Source organism: Cloeon dipterum, chromosome X, assembly GCF_949628265.1.
Source record: "Cloeon dipterum chromosome X, ieCloDipt1.1, whole genome shotgun sequence".
NCBI lineage: Eukaryota > Metazoa > Arthropoda > Insecta > Ephemeroptera > Baetidae > Cloeon > Cloeon dipterum.
Genome location: NC_088790.1, coordinates 32,472,990 through 32,483,687, shown reverse-complemented (window position 1 = coordinate 32,483,687; position 10,698 = coordinate 32,472,990).

The window sequence follows — 10,698 nt, the reverse complement described above, 5'->3', positions numbered from 1 at the left end:
CAAAAAATGTTAATTCGTTCTGAAATTATAATTTAGATAGGAAAAAACTCATTTTAACCAGAATTTCTTTTAATAAAATCTTTTACACCGTTTCTACGGCGAATGGCTATACTGATAATTATTTCTCGTCTAAAGAAATAATTCTAGAAGCAGGATTAAGTCTTAAATCAGGGCAAAAATATATTTAAGTCAAAAGAAACCACTGGCGCCATCTGTTAAGTGGACTCGGACACAAAGGCATACAAACCTGGTGAATTAATTATTATTATTTATCATTTCCGCTCCCACCTTGAAGCTGAAATGTGGCAAGGTATGCAACCCGGTGGCCATCCCCTTCTCTCCTTCAGTCCCCTTCCCTTCCACCCGCCCTGAACACGGAGGGGAGGAAGAGAGAAAGGTGATTTCCGACGCAACTGGCGAAGAGCAAAGACGTGTGCCTCTCCCGACCCTGCCAGCGCCAAATTACGTGAGTTCTACCTCTTATTTTAATTAGCTCTGCAGCAATTTTACCTTTTTAAAAACCGACATTTATTGAAACGTGTTTTTTATGCTTTGAAAGTGACCTCCAGTGGTTAAAAAAATCTTCATCGAGTGACCAACCAGACGAAACAATGGAAAATATTTTGGGAAAATTTATGCATTTTAAAGTTCGGGTCGGCGAACAAACTGATGAGCAAAAAATGGACAAGCTTATAAAAGAAATCAGAAGAAACAGTAAGTGTTAACGGTGTAGGGAAGTTGGAAACATTTTTAAAATTCTTCGGCTGTCATTCTTTCGCAACACATTCTTTAGGAAATTGATGATGTATATCAAGTTCATTCTTTACATTTCCTACATTCCAATCTTTTCCGTCTTTGTTAAAAATGCAAAATATTTCTTTTTAGATGCTGGCTCTTCGTTTGATCAACTTTGGCACCCTCTCTTCATCGCATTGAACGCTCCTGAACAATTTACGATGAACCAAAAATTAATTGGCGTTGCAAAAATGATTTTAAAAACGGAGTCAAAGATTCTTCGCTTTTTCCGGATTTCGGAATTCTTCGAGCACAACACCAAACACATGATCGAGGTAAAACAACCATCCTTTTAATTTAGCTGCCATTTTATTGAACTATCTTAATCAATGCTCAGATCCTGCAGAAAATCTCTGGGAAAATCGAGATTACCGAGTTTCGGTTCTTGAAAGAAGATTCTTTAAGAGGAGAAGAGGAATTCCGGGATTGGAACGACCGCTTGTTAGATGAAGAATTGAAGCGTGACTTGGAACAAGTTCAAGTTGAGCTCATGAACATGAGCAAATTAATCTCCATAAAAATTGACGTATTTTCTTTCAACTTGACCCAACTGGAGGATCTGTGTGGAAAGCTTCCATCTCTGAGGACTGTTGAAGTCGTTATAAATCAGGAAATTTCCGGTTTTAACCATCAGGATCATATCGAAAGAGTTAATCGCACTATGGGGCACTTGGAAGAGCTGAAATACCACGGGAACATCAGAAACCTGGAGCAAGACAACATTCCCTTCTTCGTAAAAAACGTTGACGAATTTTTCATTCGCTCGTTGCCCGGTGCGAAAATCATAGGAGAGCCCGGCCGCTTTATAGACATTAAATTAGTTGTCTGTGAGATGGAGGACTCGGTAAAAAAGTCTAATCTGACGCACATTGCGCACAAAATGAGGGCAGATGTCACGGAGCCATTGAGCACTTTGTTTCCTCACGTCAAGCAGCTGGAGGTATAATTTGATGATTCCTAATTTCGTAATCAACTTATTTAAAACCGGTGAAAAAGCATTTATTTACCTTCTCTGCACTTTCAGATCGACTGGAATTTGCCGATCATTAATACAATCCACGAATATGACGCATTTCTTAATTTTCCTGAACTGAAACAACTCACTTTGACAAAAGTCACATATTTGGATTTAATGAATTTCATGGACGCCTACGATGAACTGTCGGACTTGACCGTGAATTTCCGCAATTTTACGATTCTCGGCATGGAATTTGTTAAGAAATTTTCCAATACCTTACCTAAGGAATTACCCAATTTCTTACGGAGGCTGGTTGTGGGTGTCCTCAAACCTTATAGAGGATTAGCAAACAGCTGGAATTTGAGAGATTTTCACTTTCTAACCGAGCTGGAAATTCAATTTGCCGACGTCAACAGGTGCGTTTTATACTTTTTATCGGTCTGATTTTCAATTTAAATTAATCGATTTTCAGGGATCATGCCACTAATGATGATTTTGTACCGATCTGCGACCTATTTTTGGCCCCGGAACTCGAGAAAGTGAGGCTGTTGGGACAACTGGCGGTCGATGTTGATCATCTGCAACAAGTACATGACCAGATCAAAGCTGAGAATATTTTACAAAAAGTCAAACATTTTGAGATGCAATTACTTAAAGAGACAAGCGTTAAATACTACCAAGCGAATCCCAAAAAAGAGGAGCTTTGCAGAAGCATCACAGAGTTGTACAAAACAAAACCAGATGTGACTGTGAGCATCGAATTTGTCACTCTTAATTAATAGCTGACCTCCTCCCCGAATTGTGGACTTGAAATTCAATTTTTTTCAAAGGTCAAATGATTTTCAAGAACTTTGTGTGTAAAAAATTCTGCATGGTTTAATTTTAGGTTTTAAAAACGAATACAGCAAGAGCAAAAAACAAAAAGTTATTTAAATTTAGTAACGCGATGACCTCTTGCTTTTTCAGCTCTTTCCAAATTTCATGCTGTTTGGTATCTTTAGATTTCTCAACAATTTTATAAAAAATTTCGTATTAAAAAAACTGACGTGACTAATAATAACATGATGTATATAAGTTTTTAAATTAAAAAAATTCTGAAACCTACACCTTATGGATTTAATTTCATTTATAAATCAATGAATTAAAATGAGGCAAAATATTTTAATCTAAAATAGTGGCTCCTCAAACATCATTTAGCAGAAAGGTATGCAACCGTTTGGGCAGAGCCGTGTTGCAAAAGCCTAAGGCACACTCGTAAAAATAAATTCCAGGAAAAATTGTTAAAATTACCCCATAAAAAAGAGCTCAAGAAATTTTGAAGCATTCCTCCATTCCGTCAAAAATTTGGCCGCTTCCCTGATCTCCTGTCTTTTCTTCCCCTTCCACCGTACCTGAACACGAAGGGAAGGAAGAGAGAAAGGTGATTTCCGACGCATCTGGCGAAGAACTAAGTCGTTTGCGCCTCTCCCGATCCTGCCGCCGCCAAAATAAATGATTCCTTTTTAATTAGCGGTGCAGCAGTTTAAATTTATTAAAAATAACTGGCCTTTTAATTAATCATATTTTTTAAATTGAAAATAAACTCAGGGAAATAAAGAATTTTAATCAAACGATCCGCCCAATCTGAAGAAAGGATGGAAAGAATGAAAAAGATATATTTTTAAAAATTGTATTTTTATAAATAGACCAAGTTTTGGTGAATATGAAGACAAAATATTAACAACCTACTAAAAGAATTGAGATTAAATTGTAATTAAACTAACAATGTAGAGGCTAGTTTACATTTTAAAAATTTATTTCGATGCAATTTCCTCAGGACGCCGAAAAAAATGTAAAAAAGATCGAATTTAATTTTTCAATTGGTTCTAAAAATTTTAAAATCGGTCTGAAAACGCGCGGTGGTCCTCTGCGACTCACTATCGGTCCACGTTTTGCAAAAATATCCGATTTTCAACTTCCTTTCAACAGGGTAAGTTCATAAACCACGCTTTTCAGGCTTCAAATTAAATTTATCCTATAAGAGTTTTGATCGCATTGATTTGTAATTGGTTCAAAAAATAACAAGATAAATTTCGCGTCATTTATATCGTGCGGTCTTTCACATTTTTTTCCACAATCGCGAGATATGGAATCTATACCGTGCGGGAATTTCGGCAAAAACTCAAGATTTCGACTTCCCCTTTGATTTAAATTTAATAAACTCGAACGAAATTTGATCCTTCTAAAATCTAGCTCTCATTTGGGTGCTTAATGACAAGCCGCCAATATCATATATTGTTTTTGCCTCTTGCACAATATTATCATGTTTTAGAAAAGAAATCATTCAAAACGAAAATATATATTGCACAAACTTCATTATTATATAATAATAAATTATTGTTATGAAAATTAAAATGTTTTCTTCTCACGGATATGGCAGGGGATAAATATTTAAAAAGCAATTGATTCACGCACTTCTTGGCACTTGGACACATCGATCCGAACTATTTATAAATCTCTCTGTTATTTGTGTGCAGTTTTAAATTTCGCTACGATGTCTACGGAGGACGAATTGCAATTGACCAAGAAGCGGCTGCAAAATCTGCGAAGGAAAAGCCTCGGTTTGCAGCAACTCGCTGTTCGAGAGATTTCGAATCAACTGACATTTTATTTAACCCATCCTGATGAGCTCGAGAAACTGAAGAGTTTGCGTGAGTATATTCGTAGTTTTAATTCTAATATTTTATCAACTGAACGACAATATTTTACAGCTGGAATTTTACGCGACAAAATTTTGCGAGTTTTAATGAAGAAGAGATGTTTGGACATCCAGGGTCGGAAATTTGAATTTGAAATTTTGAAAAAAAGTCTTCCCTTTGCTGCTGAGCCCAAGTACCCGCTACATCGAGTTGAACGGAATTCTCTCCTTTTCTCCTGACCGGTTTAAAGACTACAAAATTGACGAGGTATCCGTAATATGACGCAGTCTAAAACGTGAATTGAAAATATTTTCTATTAATTTTAGGTGACGGAATGGTGCGTCAAACTTTTGAAACAAATAGAAACACGAGCTCCGCAAGTGGAGACTCTCGTCATACAACGAAACAATCCTTTTTACCAGTGCATGCGTGTATACTCATGATCAAGATATTAATTTTCATCGAGAAATAGTGCAATTAATCATGAAATTGAAAAAATTAAGAAGGCTTAAAATCAACTTGTATGTCTTTCGCTTAACCGATGTGATGAAAATATGCAAAAAGCTCTCAAGACTGGAGTACGTGTCAATGTGGAGTGTTTTTATCGCACGAAAAACCAGCAGCCTGCCCGTAAAGACGTATTGAAAAGTTTTCGCAAACTGAGAGAATTGATTTTCGAATGCCCTACTGAGGAAAACGATTGGATGGGTAGTTTGTGCACCCGAAATCTCGCAAACATCGAAGTGGTTCAATATGATCCAAACAAAATAATGAACTGGACTCACATCAGAGATTTTGGCAAGAGATATCACGGTTTGGAATTCCCTGGAGCCTCAAATCTGCGACAAATTTGTGTGGACCTGAAAAAGTATTGTGCAAAAAGATTTGAAGAAATGCCCAATTTATTTCCAAAAGTCACCTGTCTCATGGTACGTATTATTTGCTCTGATTATTTCATATTGTTAATCCTATAATTTAAAAATAAACCTATTGCCCATGCACACTTCTTTAAACACTATTTTTGTTTCAAAGGTTAAGAACATTGGGAATTCTTTTTTGGCAGAGAATGTGTTGCCAAAATTCAACAATATTAGACATCTTCAATTGTTGAATCCTTACGGCAGTGGAATTATTGAGAAAATTTTGGTCAGCTACGGAAAAAAGCTGCAATCACTTTGTATGAGACACGATCATAATAAGATAAAAATAGACATGGAATTAATTTTCAAGTACTGTCCGAATCTTGAAACACACGTTTTAAAACGCCATCAACAAAAATAGATTTTTTTGCGGCGCTGAAGGAACTGGAACTGGAAATTCTGTAGTAAGTATCAGCATTGCCCTGTAATTATAAAAATTATTGAGATATTTTTTCATTTTTAGTGGAAATGTCAATCCTGATGGAATCCATGATCAAGAAGGAATGGTTCTCTCCACAATTTTGTCGGCACCAAAACTTGAGTACTTTGAACCTGAATGATCTTTGGAAACTCAACTCTTTGATTCGAGAAAATCGAATTTTAAAAAACCTGCACACTTTCCATGTCTATTTTAACTGTTCAATCACTGATCAAGCTTTGGTTAATGTTTTGAAGAGTGCGTGTGCATTTCTCCCGAAGTATGCATGGAAATAAGTTAAAAATAAAACAAAAATTGAAACAAACCTGATATTTTACTCTAGTATAATATTTTGAATATTATCACTTTTTATTATTAATTTTTTTAGAATATCGTGGCCTGATCTTGAAGCAAACAAGAAAGCGGAGAATTACCTTTCCTCCAAGGATGCTGGACGCTTCTTCGAGGTAATGGTCTTAATTAGTGTCGGAAAATTCTTTGAAAAATGTTAAATCTTTCTTGTCGATTCTACGGCGACTGGCTGGACTGATTTTGGTCTTCAGCATGTTTAAATAAAAAAATTCTAGAAGCAGGATTAATTATTTAATCAGATAGAAAATAAATAAAAACCAAAAGAAACCACTGGCGTCATCTGTTAGTGGACTCAAACACAAGGGCTTACAAAACTGGTGAATTATAATTATTATTTATCGTCGTTTCCGCTTCCACCTTGAAGCTGAAATTTGGCAAGGTATGCAACCCCCGGTGGCCATCCCCTTCTCTCCTTCTTTAACTCTCCTTCCACCCGCCCTGAACACGGAGGGGAGGAAGAGAGAAAGGTGATTTCCGACGCAACTGGCGAAGAGCAAAGACGTGCGTGCGTGTGCCTCTCCCGATCCTGCCAGCGCCAAATTACGTGAGTTCTACCTCTTATTTTAATTAGCTCTGCAGCAATTTTACCTTTTTAAAAACCGACATTTATTGAAACATGTTTTTTATGCTTTGAAAATGACCTCCAGTGATTAAAAAATCTTCATCGAGTGACCAACCAGACGATAGAATGGAGTTTTTAGATTATTTTCGAGGTTCTGTTCAAGAAGGCCTAGAAACTGATGAGCAGATAATGGAGAAGTTTCTAGAACAATTGAAAATAGACAGTAAGTGCATGTTAACGGTGTAGGGAAGTTGGAAACATTTTTAAAATTCTTCGGACGTCATTCTTTCGCAATACATTCTTTAGGAAATTGATGATGTATATCAAGTGAATTCTTTACATTTCCTGCATTCCAATCTCTTCCGTCTTTGTTCAAAAATGCAAAATATTTCTTTTTAGATGCTGGCTCTTCGTTTGATCAACTTTGGCGCCCTCTCTTCATCGCATTGAACGCTCCTGAACAATTTACGATGAACCAAAAATTAATTGGCGTTGCAAAAATGATTTTAAAAACGGAGTCAAAGATTCTTCGCTTTTTCCGGATTGCGGAATTCTTCGAGCACAACACCAAACACATGATCGAGGTAAAACAACCATCCTTTTAATTTAGTTGCCATTTTATTGAAATATCTTAATCAATGCTCAGATCCTGCAGAAAATCTCTGGGAAAAGCGAGATTACCGAGTTTCGGTTCTTGAAAGAAGATTCTTTAAGAGGAGAGGAGGAATTCCGGGATTGGAACGACCACTTGTTAGATGAAGAATTGAAGCGTGACTTGGAACAAGTTCAAGTTGAGCTCATGAACATGAGCAAATTGATCTCCATAAAAATTGACGTATTTTCTTTCAACTTGACCCAACTGGAGGATCTGTGTGGAAAGCTTCCATCTCTGAGGACTGTTGAAGTCGTTATAAATCAGGAAATTTCCGGTTTTAACCATCAGGATCATATCGAAAGAGTTAATCGCACTATGGGGCACTTGGAAGAGCTGAAATACCACGGGAACATCAGAAACCTGGAGCAAGACAACATTCCCTTCTTCGTAAAAAACGTTGACGAATTTTTCATTCGCTCGTTGCCCGGTGCGAAAATCATAGGAGAGCCCGGCCGCTTAATAGACATTAAATTAGTTGTCTGTGAGATGGAGGACTCGGTAAAAAAGTCTAATCTGACGCACATTGCGCACAAAATGAGGGCAGATGTCACGGAAAACACGGAGCCATTGAGCACTTTGTTTCCTCGTGTCAAGCAGCTGGAGGTATAATATAATTCGATTCCTAAATTTCGTAATCAACTTATTTAAAACCGGTGAAAAAGCATTTATTTACCTTCTCTGCACTTTCAGATCGACTGGAATGAGCAGCCCATTGGTACAACTTACGAATATGACGCATTTCTTAATTTTGCTGAACTGAAACAGCTCACTTTGACCAAACTTCCCGTTGTCGACGATTTATTGAGTTTCATGAACTCCTACGATGAACTGTCGGACTTGACCGTGAATTTCCGCACTATTATGATGCTCGGCATGGAACATTTTAAGGAATTATCCAATTCCTTACGGAGGCTGGTTGTGGGTGTCCTCAAACCACATGCAGGATACTCAGACTGCTGGAATTTGAGACGTTTTCACTTTCTAACCGAGCTGGAAATTGAATTTGCCGTCAACAGGTGCGTTTTATACATTTTATCGGTCTGATTTTCAATTTAAATTAATCGATTTTCAGGGATCATGCCACTAAAGATGATTTTGTACCGATCTGCGACCTATTTTTGGCCCCGAAACTCGAGAAAGTGAGGCTGTTGGGGCAACTCGCGGTCGATGTTGATCATCTGCAACAAGTACATGACCAGATCAAAGCTGAGAATATTTTACAAAAAGTCAAACATTTTGAGATGCAATTACTTAAAGAGAAATGCGTTAGATACTACCAAGTGAATCTCAAAAAAGAGGAGCTTTGCAGAAGCATCACAGAGTTGTACAAAACAAAACCAGATGTGACTGTGAGCATCGCATTCGTCACTCTTAATTAAAAGCTGACCTCCTCCCCGAATTGTGGATTTGAAATTCAATTTTTTCAAAGATCAAATGATTTCCAAGAACTTTGTGTGTGTAAAAAATTCTGCATGATTTAATTTTAGGTTTTAAAAATGAATACAGCAAGAGCAAAAAACAAAAAGTTATTTAAATTTAATAATGCGATGACCTCTTGCTTTTTCAGCTCTTTCCAAATTTTATACAGTTTGGAATCTTTAGATTTCTCAACAATTTTATAAAAAATTTCGTATTGAAAAAACTGATGTGACTAATAATAACATGATGTATATAAGTTTAAAAAATAAACAAATTCTGGAACCTTATGGATTTAATTTCATTTATAAATCAATGAGAATTAAAATGAGGCAAAAAATATTTTAACCTAAAATAGCGGCTCCTCAAACATCATTTAGCTGAAAGGTATGCAACCGTTTGGGCAGAGCCGTGTTGCAAAAGCCTAAGGCATACACGTTAAAACGCATCTCGACCAAATAAATTCCAGGAAAAATTGTTAAAATAATCCATAAAAAACAGCTCAAGAAATATCGAAGCATTCCTCCATTCCGTCAAAAATTTGGCCGCTCCCCTGATCTCCTGTCTTCTCTTCCCCTTACACCATACCTGAACACGAAGGGAAGGAAGAGAGAAAGGTGATTTCCGACGCAACTGGCGAAGAGCAAAGACGAGTGCGTGTGCCTCTCTCCAAAACTCTGTGAGTTCTTCTATTCGAATTAACTCTCCGCAGTAATTTTAACTGATCATTAAATACCGGCCTTTTAATTGAACACGATTTTTAGACTTGAAAGTAATCTCAGGGGACTAAAAGAGACCAATCTGACGAAATAATGGCGTATAAAAGAAAATTAAATGCTAGCGTCCCGCGGCGATTTGGCCGACCTCGCCAATCTGAAGGACCTGAATACGAAAAAATGGACAGGTTACTAGAACCAATGGAATTCAGTCGTAAGTGTTGGGAAGTTGGAAACATTTTTAAAATTCTTCATTTGACATTCGCTCGCATTACATTCTTTAGGAAGTTGATGATATATATCAAGTAAATTCTGTACATTTCCTGCATTCCAATCTTTTCCGTCTCTGTTATAGAATGCAAAATATTTCTCTTTTGTAGGTGACTCTTCGTTTGAAGATGTTTGGCCCAATCTCGTCAACGCATTGAACGATTCTGGTCCATTTCCGAGTCGACAAAAATTGTATGCTGTTGCAAATATGATTCTTCAAATTAAGACAGAGACACTTCGCTTTTTCCCAATCGTGGAATTCTTCGAGGGCGATCCCAAACTCATGGTTCAGGTAAAACCATTCTTTTAATTTTGTTGCCAACTAATAAATTATCTTAAATGCTCAGATCCTGCAAAGAATCTCTGGGAAAACAGAGATTACTGAGTTTCGATTCTTGAAAGATGATAAGCAGGAACTGCTGGAACAAAATTGGAACGGTTGCTTGGATTTTGAGGATTTGAGAAGCGACCTTGGAAAAGTTCGAGTTGAATTAAAGAAAATGAGCCACTTGCACACCATTAAAATAGACGTATATCCTATCTTTTTGAAAGACCTGATGGATCTGTGTGAAAAACTACGATCTCTGACGACACTCGAAGTCATTATAAAATATGATATTGATTTAAACATTGATCGATCTAAAGATGTTAGAACGCCCATGAAGCGTTTGAGAAACTTGAAATACAATCTTTTCGTCGAGGAAAAGTTTCACGACATTTCCTCTTTTGAAAAAGTTCTGGACGAATTTTTCATGTGCTCGCTGCCCAACGCGAGAGTCATAGGAAAACCTGGCCGCTTCGTAGATATTACAAGAGTGTTTGAGAATTTGTATGAAAATTATCATGGAAATTCTAAACTGACGCACATCGCGCACAAATTGAGGGAAGATATCACCCAGCCATTGCACACCGTTTTCGGTGACGTCGATCGGCTTCAT